This window comes from Nannospalax galili, unplaced genomic scaffold (assembly GCF_000622305.1).
Source record: "Nannospalax galili isolate Female #2095 unplaced genomic scaffold, S.galili_v1.0 scaffold205, whole genome shotgun sequence".
In the NCBI taxonomy this organism is placed as follows: Eukaryota; Metazoa; Chordata; class Mammalia; order Rodentia; family Spalacidae; genus Nannospalax; species Nannospalax galili.
In genome coordinates, this window is record NW_008353921.1 from 2,673,344 (window position 1) to 2,692,280 (window position 18,937).

General features: G+C 48.1%; 1 protein-coding gene across 2 annotated transcripts in view; it reads left to right on the plus strand.

The window, feature by feature from the left end:
- The first annotated feature begins 1,116 nt into the window (after nucleotides 1-1,116).
- Tox2 (TOX high mobility group box family member 2) overlaps nucleotides 1,117-18,937 on the plus strand; it is a 137,309-nt gene continuing 119,488 nt past the window's right edge. Inside the window, exon 1 of one of the 2 annotated variants that reach the window (XM_008850994.2) lies at nucleotides 1,117-1,223. The gene's annotated coding sequence lies outside the window, so the exon portion shown is untranslated. Of the gene's footprint in view, nucleotides 1,224-2,077; nucleotides 2,126-18,937 lie in introns of those variants that run through there. The other variant, XM_008850998.2, reaches the window with a different exon arrangement.

Here is an 18,937-nt window from a genome sequence, read left to right on the forward strand (position 1 = left end):
GGGGGTGGGGTGGGGTGGGGGGGCTCCAGAGCCAGCGGGGACCGAGTGTCCCGGGTCCGAGTGCCCCGGGCCCCAGCGCCGGGCAGGAGTCACCTGGCCGCTGCGGACGCGGCCACTCCGGGGCGCACACGGGGGACATGCACACAGCAGCCCCGCCGACGGGCACGTGCCGCTCACACCACTATCCTGGCGGTCACACACGCTCCGAGTTGCTCAGATCACAAGCAGAAGTCACCCCGACAGCCACCCGCACGACGACACAGTGACACACTCGCCCACGCCTCACATGCATTCAGCAGCCGACGCGCAGCGACCCACTGTCACTCAGACAGCCGCGCACCCCTCTCAGCCTTCACGGTCCCTCCGTGCTAGTCATTTATACACAACCACACGCAGCCACTCGCCCACGCACACGGTCACACCACCACACACAAGTCACCTACCCCCCCCCACACAATGCCGCTACACACCGCTCCATGTCCCCATCCACTGTCACACCCAATGACAAAAGTCACACAAAGAAGTCGCTCCGACAGTCACGGCTCACACTCACAGTGACCCACAAGTGCACACGGTCGCATAGGGGCCATCCCTCTGACGAGGAACCTCAGCTACAAATCTCTCTGATGACCACGATCACATGTGGGTACACCCAGGGCCAGCCACAGGCTCCAAGCGCCCTTCACCCCTCGGTGGTCTACACTCGCGCTTTTGGGGTTGTAACTTCTCGGTGCCGCGCACTAATTGGCCATTTACTACTAATTGGCTGTCACTGCCCCTAGGCGCCTTGGGTTCTGTGTTGGCGACGTCCAGTCAAGTCCTGTCCCCTCCCGGGATGGGCGAACGGGCGTCCCTCCGGGCTGGGGTTGCAGCTAGTCATCTCTCAACCCCATTTTCCGCGGTCGCTGTCCCCAACCCCAGCCAGGTCCCGGCTGCATGGTGCCACCAGGAGGCTCGCGTGCCTGGATCCCGGGACCCCAGCGGAGCCCAGAGGCCATGGGCAGGAGTGGTCGCTCCGCCCGCCTCCTCTCCCCTCGCGGGGAAGGGAACTTTGAAACTTAGTTGGGAATCCAGACGGTCGCTGCGTCCCTGGGTCTGTGCGTCGGTCTGCGACCGGCTGGAGCCAAGCGCCGCTTTTCGTCACTCGGAGCCCGGATTGAAACGCGCGCGTGGGTCTCCCTGCGGTCCGGGTGCAGACGCGCGGGATCCCTTGGCGCTGCGTGGTGAGTGCACATAGGGTGGCCGGATCGGCGACCCTCTGGGGAGACTGTCCCCTTCCCTGCTGGCTTTCCACCCAGCCCCTGGCTGGAAGGATGCTGGAGCTGAGCGTCTGGGGCCTCCCGGGCTGGGCCTCTCCAGGAGCGTCCTCAGGCCCTAAGGGCCGCTGCTAGAGCCCTTTGCAGTTCGCCGGGGCAGGGGATTCCCGGCAGCGCGGGCCGTGAGCGTCGTGGGGTGGCAGTGGGCGGCAAGAATCTCGTGGAGACTAGGAATGATTATCTTTTGTGCGCTGATCCGCAAAGTTAGAGCGGGGGATGGTGCCTTTGAGAGAAGGCGGGTTCTGGAGCCGCATACAGTCTGATGGAGGGAAAATAGATTAAAAGTAGCAAGTGGAGTTCTGCTGGAGCAGGAAGGTTGGGTGCCCGGGCAGTGGGTCATCTGCTCTTGGCTTTATTAGGTTTAAATACAAAGCAGGCAAGGCAAATTTAACTTTCTGATTTGGAGGAAGGGGACGGGGGGAGATTGGAGCTGCGTGCCTTAAAGGCTGGGTGGCTAGGTGGGTGGAGGCTTAGCTGGGAGCGCTCCTTTGAGAGGTGGAAATCAAATCCCACTAGAGTGGGACCAGGTCAGCCCACCCAGGGGCCTTTGGGAGGCAGGCAAGACTCTACCCAGGCCCCTGCTTCATTGTGAAGCTGAAGCTTAGAAACCTCTGACTCAGCAATAGAACGTGGCGATCACAGCCTGCCGGGGAGTGGAGGGGGGGGCGAAGGGACCCAAAAGGGGAGGGTGTGAAAAGCTGGGGAATCTAGTTTCTGTGATCTAGGACCCTGGCCCAGAGCTGGGGATGTAAGGAGAGAAGAGGGAGCCATTAGAATGCTTGAATGGAAGGTGTGAGCAACCGCCAAATGTAAGTACTGCTACACAGTCTTTTAGGTTAGGGTAGAGGGGCACCAGACCCAGCTTGGGTCCAGAGTCCTGCTGGTAGAAGATTCCCCAGTGGGCTGTGTCCTTCAGTGGTGGTGCTTAGGGTGAAGGACACTACTATGACCAGGAACTCCTCTTTTCTGCCCCTAGAAGCTGATGGTGAGAGGTTGAAGGAGAAAAAAGAAAGTCCAGGATTCAGGTGCCCTTAAAGGCAAAAACTATCAGAGCTGGAGGGTAAGCTGAGGCCTTGAGGTGTGGTGACCACACTGGATGATGGGGTGGGGTGGTGTGTGTGTGTGTGTGTGTGTGTGTGTGTGTGTGTGTGTGTGTGTGTGTAGAATTAACTGTAGAGTCAGGACACAGCCCACACTCTGGGGACTCTGTTTCTGGAACCAGGACAAGAGGCTTGTCTCTCAAGCATTTGCCCAAAAGATGTCAGACAACCATGGGGCAGTTGACCTGGAAGGGCCCTTGGTGACCGTCCCCTAGGCGACCATCCCCTTGGTGACTGTCCCCTTAGCAATCCTCTACACACAGATTTCAGCCTCTTTAAGCCAAAGTCATGAGCAGTGGTTGTTCTTTTGGCATCTTTTTTTGTGTGTGTGTGAAAATACACAATGATAAAAAAAGCTGCTGGGGCCTCTTTTAGCTGTGAAGTACTTGTGTATTTTACCCATTGCAATAGTTTTAGCATGCGTTAGAAAGATTGCTTGCCAGATCTGACGCAGGTATGTTACTTTTTAATGTAAGAACAGATAACAGTGCTTGGTGAACACTGTGGCTTCTAGCCTCTGGCATAGAGGATCTGCAATCCTATGAGCTGTTGATCCTCATTAAAGGGAAACTGAGTCATGGAGCAGTGTACTCGTGGACCACACAAAGAAGGTGAATGATGTAGCTGAGGTTCAAGCCTCTGCAGGATCGTAGTCTGGCTTCCCTGTGAGTCCCTGTCCTGATTTGGGTGTTGAGGACACCATCCTTGAATGAGTATCAATTCCTTTCATTCAGATTTTGGAAGGCCCCTTAGCAGGCTGGAGGCCCCCTATCAGCTATGGTAGACCAGTGCCAATTGGCCTTTGGAATAGGGTGAACCTGGCTTCACATCTTTACTTACGGCTTCATGACCCAAAGAAAATGATTCCTAGCTCCTTTAAATATTTTTAAATTGCATTATTTATTTATTTATTTATTTATTTATTTATGTGTATGGGTTGGGGGGACTCATGTGGAGGTCAGAGGACAACTTGAAGCTCTCTCCTTCCACCATATGTATCCTGGGGACTGAACATAGGTCATCGGATTTGGTGGCAAGCACCTTTGCCAGCTGAAGCATCTTACTGGCTCTCTAACTTGTTTTTGTTACTGAGATATGATTTAAAACAATAAAATGCACATGTTAAGCTCTCAGTTCCATGGGCTTGGACAAAGAGAAACACCTATGTAACCACTGATCCAATGTAGCTATAGAATATCTCCATTTCCATTAGTCCAGAAAGCTTCCTTGTGTCCTTCCCAGCCCGTACTTTCATCACTTGCCCCGGGGGCAGCTTCTTATCTGATTTCTATTACCAATGGTTTATTTAAGTTCAATTGGGGTATTATTAACTCTATTTAAGCTCTTCATATGCAGGGTAAACATTCTGTGTATGGCTTTTTTTTTGCTCGACCTGTCTTTCAGAATCATCTGTTCTCTCTCCCTCACTTCCTCGCTCCCTCACTCCCCCTCCTTCCCTCCCTCTGTCCCTCCCTCCCTCCCTGTGTTTATTACCACTTTGTTGTTGAGTAATATTACATCATGTAAATACAGCACAATCAGTTGTTCCATTCACTTGCTGATGGGCATTTGGGTTTGTTTCCAGTTTGGGGATATTATAAATAAAGCTCCCGTGAACATTCTTTTATGAGTCTTTTTGTGGGTAAGGCAAATTATTTAACATCACTGAAATTTGATACCCTCTTGAGTACATTGCCTACTTCTGAGGTTAGGAGGGCAGAGCAAGGTGATGTAGGTTAGGTTAGTCCTTAGTACAAACCAGCTACTGATTAGATGATGGTGATAGCAATCACCTCAGACTTAATCCAGTAAGAGGCTTAACCTCTCTGTTCCAAGCATTCTTTATCCCAGTCTGAAATATCTTTAAAGACCAACCTGGGTACCAAATCCCCATGGAGCACTCTGCGGCCAGCAATTTTCTCGCTTACTCCAGGCTCCCCTAATAACTGTACTGAGTGGGATGTGTCATGCTCTATCTGTCATTTAATCAACAAATATTTATCAATCACTGCTTCTGTGCTGGCTCTGATGCTATGGCAATTAGATGATTCAAACGGTTGCTCACAAAACTTATATAGCAGTATGTATATAAGTAACTGGATGAAATATATGATGTTATGATTAATGGTAATAGGACTTTAGATATGATGTTGGAAAGATGATTAAGGTGAGCCAAGGACTGGGACTTGTGTATTTGTGAGTGTGTGTCTGTGTGTGCTGGTGTTGACATTTGGCTGTCTTCCTTTATCGTGCCATAATATTTTTTGAAACCACTTTCTCATTGAACCTAGAATCACCATTTTGGTTAGACTAGTGCTGCATCGTAGATGTGTGACTCTACCACCTGACTTTTACATGGGTTCTGGGGATCTGAACTCAGGTCCTCAGGCTTAGACAGTAAGCATTTACCCACTGAGCCATCTCTCCAGACTGGTGTTAAAATAAAGAGGGAAGGTGAGGAAGGACTTCTTTTTTAAAAAAATATTTTTTATTATTTTTGTTTCATGTGTATGAGTGTTTTGCCTGCATGTATGTGAGTACACCTGTGTCGTGAAATGCCCACCATGGTCGGAAGAGAGCGTTGGATCCCCTGGAACTAGAGTTACCGATGGTTGTTAGCCACAAACCATGTGGGTTTGGGGAACTGAACATGGGTCCTCTGCAATAGCAGCCAGTGCTCTTAACCACTGAGCCATCTCTCTAGCCCCAAGGAAGGACTTCTGATCTGACCAATATTTTGAAAATTTATTTATTTTTATATTTTTATGTATTATTTTTAGTTTTATGAGTGTAATGCCTGAGCATAGGTAGGTGCACCCAAGTCATGCAATGCCTGCAGAAGTCAGAAGAGGACGTCAGATTCCCTGGAAGTAGAGTTACAGACAGTTGTTAACCGCCATGTGGGTGCTGGGAATACAACCTGGTCCTCTGCAAGAGCAGCCAGTGCTCTTAACCACTGAGCCATCTCTCCAGCCCCTTTTAAATAATTTATATAAGAATAACCTGCTAAGATTTTTTTAAAGATTTATTTAAATTTTTATTTATATGTATGTGTCTATGTATGTGTGCATGAATGTACACATATGTGCAAGATCCTATGAAGTCAGAAGAAGTCATCTGATCCCCTGGATCTAGAATTATAGGTGGTTGTGAGCAGCCCAGTGTGGATGCTGGGAACCAAACCCCAGTCCTTTGAAAGAGCAGCAAGTTCCCCTCACCTGATAAGTTCTGAAAGGCAGCTTCCTGGGACCTGTTCCCAGAGCGCTAGATTCATCTGCGCTGGGCTGGAGCCCTGAGAATTTGCATGTCTGTGAGCCTCTGTGTGATGCTACTTTTGGTCCAGAGCCACATTTTGAGAAGTGGTGGTTTTGTTGTTTGTGTACAGTTTTGTGTGGGCTCCTGGCACACAAGGACCATGTCCAGCAACTGGCACAGTGCCTGCTCATAATGGCTCTGTTAAGTAAGTAATGGGAGGTGAATGATTTTGCTCTTCACCCATACAACTCTGGGCACAGCATCATGTAAGGATGTGGAACTAGAAAAGCTTGGTTAATCAATGACTGGAGGAAACACCATAAAGTAGAGGTTACACTTACTGCCTCACCTGCACTTGAGACCTTAACAGCATCCCTCGGGATCATATCTGCATGGCTTCCTTCTGCAGGGGACAGGGGACTGCCATGGGTCTTGTGGGAGTTGCCCTGGGCTGGCTGGAATTAGGGATCCATGCAAGGAGTTCTGCATCTCAGCTGAAAAGCTCTTTCCTTCCCATCTAATCCTATACCTACCTATTTTGGAGGGACCTCCCAGGGTCACACTTTGGAATGTCAGGAGCAATAGCCCAGGACAGCCACTGCTCATCCCAGCCTCCTGGGTGACTCTGAGTGTCAATCAGTAGCCTTCCTGGGTTTCTGTTCCTTGTGTGAAAATGGGAAACAAATCAGTGACCATCAGCCCCACAGGACAGTGTGGTGTGGCAATATAATGGAATAAAGGACTGGAATGTCCTTTATAATTGTAGTGTATGGAAGGTTCCACCACCAGGAGGATGGTGATGATGCTTTCTGAGGAGTGTATTAGTCTACTTTTCATTGCTATAACAAAATCCCTGAAGCAGGCTAAGTTTATGAGAGAGGTTTTCATGGGTTCCAGGCCAGCCTGGGCTACACAAAGAAAGTCTGTGTTAGCAATTAAAAAAAAAACCTAGAAAAAAATTATTTAACTGGTAGTATTGAAAGTCCAGAGAACACAGCACAGGGCTGTGTCACTGGGTCACTTCATGGCAAGGACAGCAGTGACAAAGTAAATGTAGGAACAAGGATTCTATCTCAGACCTGGCACAGAGGGCTGGGAGGGGCAGGGCTTGTTGCTGTTAGAGCAACCCTCTCCTGAGACCCTCTCAGGGTCCCACAGAACAACCTCAGGGCTGCCATGAGGGATCTCCCAAGGAACCTCACATCTTAAAGGATCTGTCACTTCGTAACACAGCCCTCATGTAGACCAAGCCTCCAATCACAGGAACCTTCAGGGACCTTTGTGGGAGGGCCCGGGGAAGCCATATCCAAACTACAACAAGGACCAATTTGAGCATCTGTCTCAGGGGGCTGGAGCTTCTGGCTCTGGCCTGCAAGAGAATCCATGCTGGGTACCTTTAATTCCAGCACTCAGGAGGCAGAGGCAGGCAGATTTCTGAAGCTGAGGCAGCTGGGTCTATGTAGTGAGTTCCAGACAAGCTGGGGCTATAGGGAGACCCTGTCTCAAAATAAAGGGATTTCATCTCTTTAAAAAAAATTACCACATTTTCATTTATTTATTTATTTATTTATTTATTATTTATTGTGTGCATGTGAATGTGTGTGTGTGTGTGTGTGTGTGTGTGTGTGTGTGTGAAAAGTAAGGTCTATAGACTCTAAATTGTGTCCCCACCATATATCCTTTAGTGTGGGTCCATCCACTGGAGCCTGGTTAACCTGCCAAGAGTCACATCTTTTTAAAAAATATTTTATTATTTTTCTATTTAATGTGTATGGGTGTATTGCCTGCATGTATGTAAGTGCACCCATGCTGTGCAATGCCTGCAGAGGTCAGAAAAGAGCACTGAATTCCCCTGGGACTGGAGTTATGGATAGTTGTTAACCATCATGTGGGTGCTGGGAATCAAACCGGGGTCCTCTGCAAAAGCAGCCAGTGCTCTTCACCACTGAGCCACCTCTCCAGCCTCCAAGAGTCATATCTTTGAAAGAGACTGACTCTTCCCCTCCCAGAAACCATCAATTGCCAATAGTTTTTATGTAGGGTTGGGGTTTTTTATCCATTTCCCCATGTCTGGAAGTTTGTCTGCTTTGAGCTTGCATGGGACTTGCACATGCTGTCACCACTGCTGTGAATTCATATGAGTAAGTGATCAGTTGTCTGGTCCTTGTGGTCATCCACCAACTGTGGCTTTTACAATCTTCCTGACCCCTCTTCCTCAATAATCCCTGAGCGTTAGGAGGAAGAAATTTGATACAGGTATTCTATTCAAGGACGAACACTCTGCAGCCTCTTGTTTTCTGCATGTTAGCCAGTTGTTTCTGTGTCAAACACCATCTTCTGCATAAAGAAACTTCTCTGATAAGATTCGAGGGATGTATTATTCTATGGGTATAACAATAAGTCATTAGAAGTCTCACATTTAATACTATAACTATTTAGTAGAAAACTAGTATTAGACTTTCCTCTATGCCCTGTGATCTGTTTAACCTCAGGTTTCTGATATCAGTGTTGGGTATGGGCTCCATCCTATGAAGGGACCTTAAACCCAGGTAGAAAGTGGTCGGTCACTCCCATAATATTCTTGCCACTATAGCACCAGTGGGCGTATCTTGCCAGGCCAGTTGTTGTAGTTCACAGGATTCACAGGTTGATAATTTTTTTTCTTCTTCTGATAGTGTGCACAGTATCTTCCAGCACTGTGAGAGCTAGTTAGTAGAGATGAGGTTCTGACATCAGGACCCCCTGATTTCTCCTTGTTTGTTCTACAGCTCATGTATGTAGTGTCTTCAGCAATAAGTTCTTACTGTGAAATTCTGGTGGGTAACCAAGAGCAGGGGCAATGACCAATATTGTTTGAGGGTGTTGACTTGAGGTCTTAGTTGGAGCAATAAGACAAACGAAGGGGATAAAAAGGATACAAATTGGAAAGGAAGAAGCCAAAGTATCCTTATTTGTAGATGATATGAGTCTATACAAGAAATACCCTAAAAAGTCTACCAGAAAACTCCTAGAGCTGATAAATGCATATAGCAAAGTAGCAGGATATGAAATTAACACCCCCAAATCAGCAGTCTTCTTATATACCAACAACAAACATACCAAGAAAGAAATCCAGGAAATGATCTCCATTCGAAAACCTCAAAACCCATAAAATTGGAATAAATCTAACAAAGGAAGTGAAGGACTTGTGCAATAAAAACTTAAGAAATTGGAGAAGGTACCAGAAGATGGGAAGACCTCCCATGCTCATGGATTGGTAGGATTAATATTGTGAAAATGGTCAACCTACCAAAAGCAGTCTACAAATTCAATGCAATATGCATTAAAATTCCAACACAATTCTTCACATAAACTGAAAAAAATCTCAAATTTCATATGGAAACACACACAAAAAAACCAGGATAGCCAAAATAATCCTGAACAATAAAAGAACTGCTAGAGGTATTATCTCCCTGGTCTCAAATTATACTGCAGAACTGTAGTAATAAAAACAGCATGGTGTGGGCATAAAAATGGACACATTGATCGGTGCAATAGAATTGAGGACCCATATTTAATTTTTTTTTGTCTTTTTTTTTTTTTCTGGAGCTGAGGACCGAACCCAGGGCCTTGTGCTTTCTAGGCAAGCACTCTACCACTGAGCTAAATCCCCAACTCCGAGGACCCATATTTAAATTCACACATTTTCAGCCACCTGATTTTTGACCAAGGAGCCACAAATGCACACTGGAGAAAATACAGCATGGTACTTTTGTTTTTTTTAAAGTTGGGTCTCACTGTGTAGCCTAGGCTCCCTCGACTTGTGGGAGTCCTCCTGCCTTAGCCTCCCAAGTGCTGGGATCGCAGGTGTAAGCCACTGTGCCCTGGTTTGATTTTTACGCGGTATTCTCTCCTATCTAAGTTCTTAGTTTATCTGGTTTCAGCTACTCACAATCAACCCTGTAGTCAGCCAACCCTGAGTGAGGTAGTTTCTACTGGACAGCAGTTCCTGCCAGGGCAATGTGGGAACCTAGCACCTGACACCAGCTAGGAGTTGGGGTTGGCAACCTGGCCTGAAAGAAAATTAAATAGAAAATTCCAGAAATAAACAATAACTTTTATAACACTGTATTTTCTAATTTTTCTGTATTGTCATTAGTTATTATTGTTAATGCCACGATATGCCAAATAAATGAAACTTTATCAATGATATGTACAGAAAACCGTGGCACATCTAGGGTTTGGCATATCCTTTGAGGGGGGGTCTAGAGAGGTGGCCCCTGGGATAAGGGAGGGGTATGGTATTCCCAGAGTGGTCCTGACAGATAGGTGCTCAACAGACATTTGCTCTTGACATAAGTGAATGAATGAATGAATAAAGGAATGTAGGGCTGGCTGGAACGCAGCCTCCATTTGCCTCTTAAAAGTCTGAAGACTGTGGTGAGTATCTGGAGTCCGGGGCAGGACAAGGGCCAAGTCTTTGAGTGATGCAGCTTAGAGCCAACTCCTGAGCCAGACCAGAGGGTGGAGCCTGGCAAGTAGAGGGTCCAGCTGTGAGTGAAGAGCCTGGGTTCCTGCACACTGGTTCCCAAGAATCCCCTGTTGCACGGCTACCTGTGTCCTGTGATTCCTTTACATGATCTCTTTCTTGGTTTCTCAGAACTGATCCCAGATGGCAGTTCAGTGTGGGGTGGCTGTGGAACGCTGCAGACCAGGGCTTATGGGCTGTCCCCACCATCATTAGCATAGGCAGGTTGCTCAGTGGCCCAACCTCTTCCTTTGCCAAATGCCCCTCAGCTCCTCCCCCATGGTGCTGCCTGGAGGGTTGGAGATGACAACACATAGCACAGCAAGAAAAGCCTTCACTTCCATTCACTAAGAACAGTGCAAAGAACTCTTAAGTTCAAATGTTAAAAATAGGTTCTGTACCTGCCACCGGAAGAGGAAACAGCATACTGATGCTGATGACCCCTCTCAGCCCTGCGAAGGGCAGGACCTGGCTTTCCTAACACCAAACCTCCACATCTCTAGGAGAGAAAGTGAGTTTTGGTGATAGAGAAAACAGAGCCACCTGGAGACAGCATCATTGCTGGCTTGAGCTGGTGACCTTGAGCACCAGTTTAGCCTTTTCAGGTCTGTTTTCTTGGGCTCACAAGAATTAAGGTATGAGGTGTTCAACCCTAAAATGCATTGCCTTGGAACAGACTTTGGTGCCTCCCAACTCCCAGCTTGGAAGTGTCAGGTGCAGCTGGGAAGTGTCAGGTGCAGCTGGGAAGTGTCAGGTGCTGGGTTCCCATAATGCTCCAGCAGGAAAGGCTGTCCATCAGAAACTACCTCACCCAGGCTACTGCCTACAGCCTACATAGTGTGCCAGGGTACAGGCCTGACAGTCTCCTTCCTCCTAAGACAACTCCTCCTCTAGAGCTTGACCAACTTCTTCCTCTGCCCAAGCCTGTGTCCCTCTCCGGCGGCGGCACCCCACAACACCCCCGGTTTTCCCCTCCCTCTGTATAAATCTTCCACAGGCAACACCACTTTAATGTGTTTTCAGGGAACCCATGTAAGACTCTGCCCAAGGTGAAGAACACTCCTCTGGTCCTATCAGGGGACTAGAGAAGGTCACCTGACCATGTCTGAGCCCAGGCTATGTGTCCCAGGCCTACAAGACACCCCTATGTCCAAGGTAGGCAAATTCCCTCAGGCTCTAGGCTAGAACTGAGTGATCCCCCCAGGGCAGTTCCCAAACCATCAAGATTGGTTACCACCCTCAGTGCAGGCTTCTAGAAAGCTGTGTCTCTGCTGCCCTCCAGGTGGTCCTGTTGGGCCAGCATTTGGCAAGCTGAATGTCCCTACCACTTCAGGAACAAACACAAGTCATTGAATTTGCCTGTCAGCAGAAGAGACTGGTGTGAATTTGGCAACATGTAGCCTCCATCCCTCTGCACCCACCTCTGGCCTCCAGGCATTTCTCTGCTTAAAACCCAGCAGGCTAAGGAGAAGCAAGAAGGCGTCCCTGCTCCCCTGCGGGCAGGCCTTCCCACCTGGGTTGACAGGGTCCCAATTTGAAAGATGCTGTTCTCGTTGCCTGGACCACCCTCTTGCTACTGTTTATGCCCCCACAAAGCTCCCCATCCACTCAGTTATGTGACGTCTTCCCACAGGCCAAACACTCAGTAGTCCCGACAATTTTATGTTGAATTATTGCTTTGCATTTTGAACTAGTGGAACGCAGATCCACACGGCCTTTCATCAGGTAAATATACTCTGCCTTTTCCACTGAATGACTGAGCTTTCGGGATTGGGCTGAATTCCCAGTTCCGAGCACATAGTGGGCACTCTATAAAGACAAGTTATACATCTGTAACCCAGCAATAAGTATTGCAAAATTACAGTCTTCTGCTCTCTCTCTAGAAGGCACCAGAAATCCCAACTGCATAGTCATAGTAAGTTTTAAGCATCAATGTAATTGATCAAAATTTATCATCCTGTGTTACAACATCTTCTCAGGAAGATGTAAAATTACCATTTACTATGACTCATTAGGTTAATAATTACCGACCATATGTTTTTATTGCTTCTCCCAAGCCGAGGTGATAAATCACCCTGTAGGTTTGGGTCTGTGTAAATAAGATAACTGTCAACAGTGTGAATACAGGAGTTACTGACACGGAGACTCCGAGACTCTGGGGCTGAAATACTGGGCAGAAAGCATAGCCCCAGGGTCTGCCACTCCCTCCACCACTGTCCTGAGTTCACCTGTGACAGCTTCCTAGATCAGTGCTTCTCCTCAAGTGCAGTCTGAGGACATCTGTGGTTGTTCAGCTTGTGAGGAGGGGATGCTTCTGACTTCTCCCAGGTGGGGGCCAGGGATGCTACAAAGACTCCTTTAATGCATAGAAAACCCTCTTCACAATGTGTGACAGGGTTCAAAGTGTCTGCTGAACTGAGGTTAGGAAATGGAGTTCTGGACCAGCGGGGACTTCTTCCATGTCTGTTCCTTTCATCTGAGTAAACGTATGAGGAAAGAATTACTGTCCTTTAGCTTTAGCTTGGGGCCAAGCCAACGATCAAAGGCTGATGTGAAGAGCCTTTGTTTGCCCCATCCCAGACCCAGCTGCTTCTCTTGGGACCATACAGGGGCTGGTTGGGATAGCTTTTCCAGAGGCTGTGGGTTGGGGCTCTCTTTCCAGGGTGCTCCCGGGCTGTGCTGCCCATCTGTCCTTCAGCCTCTTCATTTCCAGCAATGTCTCAATGTTTCTGATTGCCGTCCTCTTCCTGTTGCCTTCTGGACTCTGAGGGAGCGATTACATTCTCACATATACAGATCTGTGTCTGAGTTATGAATATAGATATATTATGAAGCTATATATGCACATGAACTTTTCTCTATTTACCTATAGGTAGATTAAGATAGGTAGTTTTTTTTTGTTGTTGTTCTATTAGGGTTTAGAATCAAGAGAAGGTAAAAGCACGTGGTCCACAGGCTGCCTTGAGCGCCAAGTTCTCTCTTATTGATTTTTCTCTTGGAAACTTTGTGGTAGTTTGCGGGGGAAAGTATGTTAGAAATAAGCACAAGTTATTTACTCACCGATTAGCAAATCCAAATAGTGGAACCATAGGCAGGAGAGAGCTGGGGGTTGACCCTGTCTCTTGGTAGTCTCCACACAGAGCTCTCTCCCATGAGATGTGTGTGCGTGCATGCACTTATATGCATATGTACGTGTGCATGCATGTGTGTGCCATGTGTGTATGTGCATGTGTGAGTGTGCATAGCATGTACATGCATGTCTGTGCCATGTGTATGCATGCATGAGTGTGGGTGTGCATGTGCATGCGTGTGTGTGTGTGTGTGTGTGCAGGGGTTTGAGCATCACTTGTCTCTTGCTTCTGCTGTTGTACGTTCTCTTTGGGGGTCTGGGTCACCAGCTGGGGTCTCTACCGTTCTCAACCTCAGGCCTCATTTGTCAATGGGTCACCTTCCCATTACTGCTGATTAAAGAGTGCTTATCTCAGAGTTGGGCCTCATTTTCTGGAATGATTCAGAAACTTGTTGGAAATGAATCTGACTCGATAGTATAACCCCAGGTCAATCTCATGCATACTTTTTTGTTGCATTGCACCGTGTTTTAACTCAAACTGAACTTTCCACAGGGGAAGGTAGACCCTGGGCTTCAGAGTTGCTCCTGCATTCTGTAAATATTTGTCGACTGCTCAGTGAGTGATGCTTACCTCCGGAGCCTCCTGCCCTGCCCCCATGTACCCTGCATTCCCCACTTCCACTTAGATGCAAGTTAACTTTTCTGCAAAACCGGGCTGTGGATCACATGCGACTGAGTCGGATGAAGTCCTGGGTTCATATCCTGGTGCTTTGTCTTCTTTGTGCTATCACCTCCCTCTGGGTTTTAGTACAGGAGGTACAGAAGGACAAGCGTGTCATGACAGGTAGTCTGAGAGCCACCTTGTCCTCGAAGCCTGTATTCCACAGCAGCCATATGTCTCCTTAGCTGCCAGGGAGGCCCAAGTACAACTGTCACTGTGCTCAAGGAAACTCAAAGTATGACTACTTTACCAGGTATTAGTCATTTGCAGATAGTCCCTCCCTGTCTTGGTGCAAGTCAGCTGTCAGGGTCATTTTTACTTTAGGCCAAATTGTATGGGAAAAGTAGTTAGTTAGCATCTGCCTCCTGTGGGATTTGCTTGCAACAGGAGAAGGTGTGGCCAATCCTTGACTGTATTTGCTGTCCCATTCACCCAGGGGTGGTGTTTGTGTGAATAGGTCAGGGATCAATGTCAAGTGTCTTCCTTGATTGCTTTCCATCTTGTTTTGTTTGTTTGTCTGTTTTGCTTGTTTTTTCTTTTTCTGACAGGGTTTCTCACTGAACTTGGGGCTGGCTAGTTCAACTAGACTGCCTGGCCAGCAGGCCTCAGGGATCCTCCTGTCTCCCTCTGCCCAGCACTGGGATTCCAGGCACACCCGACTCTTTACGTGGGTGCCAGGGATCGAACTCAGGTCCTCATCTTTGCATGGCAAGCACTTTACCTACTGAGTTATCCCCATGTTCTAGTTAGTTTCTCCATTGCTGTGACAAAAATACTTGGAACAATACCAACTTGGGAAGGAAAGGGTTTATTTGGCTTACATCTCCTAGGTCACAGTTCATCAGGGAGCCCAAGGTAGGAACTCAGGTCAGGAACCTGAAGACGGGAGCTGGAGCACAGGCCAGGGAGGGATACTGCTTACTGGCTTGCTCTCCCGGCCCATGCTCAGCCTGCTTTCTTATATTATACAGAACAATCTGCTCAGGGGTGGCACTGCCCACAGTGGGCTGGGACCCTCCCCATCACTCAGCAATCAAGAAAACACCCCACAAACATAGCCACAGGCCAGACCAATGGAGACAATTCCCCAATTGAGGCTCCCTCAACCCAGGTGTGTCAAGTTGACAACTGAAGTTATCCAGTGCACCCAGTCTCTTTTGAAGGAATGAATGGAGGTCCTCAGGATGTTTGGTATTGAGTTCTTCACTGCACACTTTCTGGTAGAGCACTATAAGATGCACACATGCATGGACACACACACACACACACACACACACACACTGACTATGAGATAGCTTTGTCATACTGACCTGTAGCTTTGTCAGACCAACCCAGGGTCACATCCTGGCTTTACAACTTCTCAGTTCATCTGCTCCTCATTCATTCATCCCTCCAAAGAATATTCCAAGCCCACTGTGGCCAAGGTTTTATGGCGGGTGACAGGCACAGACAGGCAAGTCACACATGGTCTCCGTCCTGCAGGAGCTGTTGTGATAAAGACGACAAAACCATTTCAAATGTGTGTAGTATGCCTTGGGTATTATAACTGAGGATGCTGTGGGGCCACCAGGCTAGGCTTGGGGTAGACAGCAAGGGCTTCTCAGAGAAGGGGATGCCTGTCTGCACTGGAAGGTGAGTAGGACCCGGGCAATGAAGAAGGCATGTAGAAGGAACAGCAGTTGTGAAGGCACTGTGTCAAGAGGAGGCTATTGAAGGGAACTGGACTCATTTGGAAGGCTAGTCATTATTTCCAGGCCTCAGTATCCCCATCTCTACAATGGGAGTGGCAATGCTTGCCTGTTTCTGAAATTAAATAAGGTGAGAATATATTCTTAAGCACCTGGCAGAGTTAACTTGAGTTGTTTCCAACTACAGATGCCTAAGTGCCAGACTTTGATTTTAAACAAGGGCAAGATTGAGTAATCTTGACAGGGCTCAGCATTCATCAGCTTAGTGCAAGCATGTCTTCCATCAGTTTCTGAGGGTGGCTTCCCGCCCTTTCACAGGGAGCCCTAAACCCTGGTTCACTGCCCTGGGTCCTGTCTTCCAGGTCAGCAACACACATAATTCCATTATCTTAATGCCTGATGTTAACAATAGGCTGAGACCCTGTCCAGGTGTCTTGGGGACAGTTTTCCCTCCTGGACAGGCATGTTCTGGTTTGATGCTCTGCCCACCGTCCTGATGCTGTTCTCTTGCTTTTCTGAAAGGCTGTTGCCTCCTGCATTACAGCTAAGGAATCTTACCTCTTGGTGGGCTTTGGCGACATTTCCTGTCCAGTGACTAAAAACCACATGCCAGGAGGCCCTGCAGAGACTAAAGAGACTTTCTGATGCAGAATCAGATCCCATCTATGCTCTGTGCAGAAGTGAGCTGTGGCTCTGAGCCACACAATCCTTGAACACTTCTCAGATCTCCATTTAAAACCTTCCCATGCTGCCTTAGTGGGCAGGGACCTCACACCCTTCCTTTGGCCTGACAGTCCTCTCGGGGTCTTACTGCCTGCTTTTCCAGCCTCACTCCCTCATTTCCAGTCACTCTGCATCAGGCCCCAGACTCCAGGCTCTGTGCTGGGTCCCCTGGTGAGCAGTCAGCCCTTGCTGCCTACATTCTACCCCCTCTGACCACCTGGCTGCTTCCACACACATCTTACCTGATGGCCTCCCGGCCTGGAATGTTCCAGACTGCTTCTTCATGTAGAGGCTGGCTCAGGTTCCTCCCTCTGCTCTCAGCTCTAGCCTCCCCTGTGCATACTCGGGCTCCTGACATGGTCACCCTCCCTCTTCTCTGTCCTGGCCTTTAGAGTGTTCTTTTTTTTTTTTTATGGTATAATATATCTGAGAAGTTACTTGACTGTTTCCCCTCTGAAGAATAAAGTTTAAAACACAGTGGGATTCGGTTTGTTTTGTTCATTCCCAAGCGGATCCCTAGCATCTCGCATGCTGTTTGCTATGTAATGTGCTCAATGATGTGGGAGGGAGGGAGGACGGAAGAAGGGAGGGAGGAAATAAAAAGGCAGACATTTTCTAGAAATTTCCTTATAATATTTCCAGGCTGTGTTTCCAAGAGCAATCTACTGACTCTCTCTGGGCCTTACCTTGTTGCCAGGAGGAGCCATGCCTGGGCCTTTCAAGTATTGACATATGTGAACCTCCTGGTGGTGTCATGCCAGGCACATCTCTAGCTAAGCCCTGGCGAAAGGTTGGAATAGCAGTAGGGAGGGCTGACGGTGGAAGCCCTTGGCCTCTGGCCTGGAATCTGTACTTGAACTCCTGAGGTAAAGATTGGCAGACCTAGCCCCATCTCACTGCCAGTGGTGACCTTCGGTGTGGCAGGAGGGATGCGTCTCTCTCTCTCTCTCTCTCTCTCTCTCTCTCTCTCTCTCACACACACACACACACACACACACCCACACACACACACACACACACACCCGGTTGCTTGGGCTGCAGTATCTGCAGCATGGTCAACTTGGCCTTCAAAGATAAGCAAATTTCTCTTCAGTGTGGGAATGTTTCTGTTAAGCAAGCAGGACTTGTGGGTGGCCTCTGTCCCGAAAGGTGGCCCCTCTCTCTTTATTAAACTATAAATCGTGAACACAGTGTTTTTCTGCTGAAAGGAAATGGGGAGAGATCACCTGATCCTAGTCTACTGAATATTCTAGAACATTGTTCATGTTGGCCCTTTGCTTTCTTAAGCAGTCAAAGCTTCAAGGGTGCTACCTTACCCTGGTCCACTCTTTTTCTTTTTTCTGGGAATAGTGTGTCATGTACGTAGTCACTGTGTTGGTGGGTCTTGGCCCTACCTCCCATCTCTTCACCCTCTCTCTGAACTACAACATCATGAGGTCTTTGTTGTTAGCTGAGCAACTCTGATGACACCTGTGCCTCTGGTGATGGCATCCCTGCTCACCAGCAAACTCCTGCATCCATGGCCCTTAGTTTTCTGCCCAAGGCCACCCCTCCAGGAGGCTTCCTGCTACCCTCCCCTCTGCTGCTGTCCTTGCCCCAAACAGACTGCAGCACTGTGGACTTCCTGGGAGCTGGGCTGCTCAGTGTGGCTGCAAGACAGGGCCACAGAGACCTAGGAGCTTCTACTTTGCCTCGAGAGCACTGGGTGCTCCAGGTTGCATTTTAGAATAAGCAGCTGGGTTGTAGGGAGCAGTAGAAGGAGACAAGAGTTGATGCCTTGCAACATGTTAGCCATGTAGAGAACATTTCCATCATTCCATGGACTGTGGTTGTAGGTAGGGTAGGCATAGAGAGAAACAGAGTGTAGGAGACATTGGGAAGGAGGAAATGTCTGAGAGCTGGGATGTGGGGTGTGGCCAAAAGAGGTGTCAAGAATACTATGCACTCACCCTCTCTGAGCCTCTACAAGCCTGTCTGCTAGGAGTCCACACCTAAGACTTGCAAGTTGTTGGCAGTGGCCACCATAGAATTCCCATCTCAAAGGGAGAAGGCAAACTGAGGACATAGCTCAGTTGGTAGAGTGAGTGCTTAGCATGTACAAAGCCATAGGTTCCATCCCAAACACCATATAAAGCATGTGTGGTAGTGTATGCTATAATCCCAGCACTTAGAAAGTGGAGGAGGAAGATCAGAAGTTCATGGTCATCCTCAGTTGCAAAGTGAATATGAGGCCAGTCTGGGCTACATGAGCCCCTATCTCAAAAACAAATAAGGGGCTGGAGAGATGGCTCCGTGGTTAGGAACATTTGCTGTTCTTCCAGAAGACCCGGGTTCAATTCCTAGCACCCACATGGTGGCTAACAACCATCCATAACTCCAATTCCAGGGGATCCGACACCTGACCTCTGTGGGCATTGCATGACATGGGTGCACTTAAATACATGTAGGCAATACACATCCACATAAAATAAAAATAATAAAATACTAAAAAAAGAAACCAACCAAACCAAACAGGAGAGGGCATGCTTATGGCTGCTGATTTATGTTGGTATTCTCT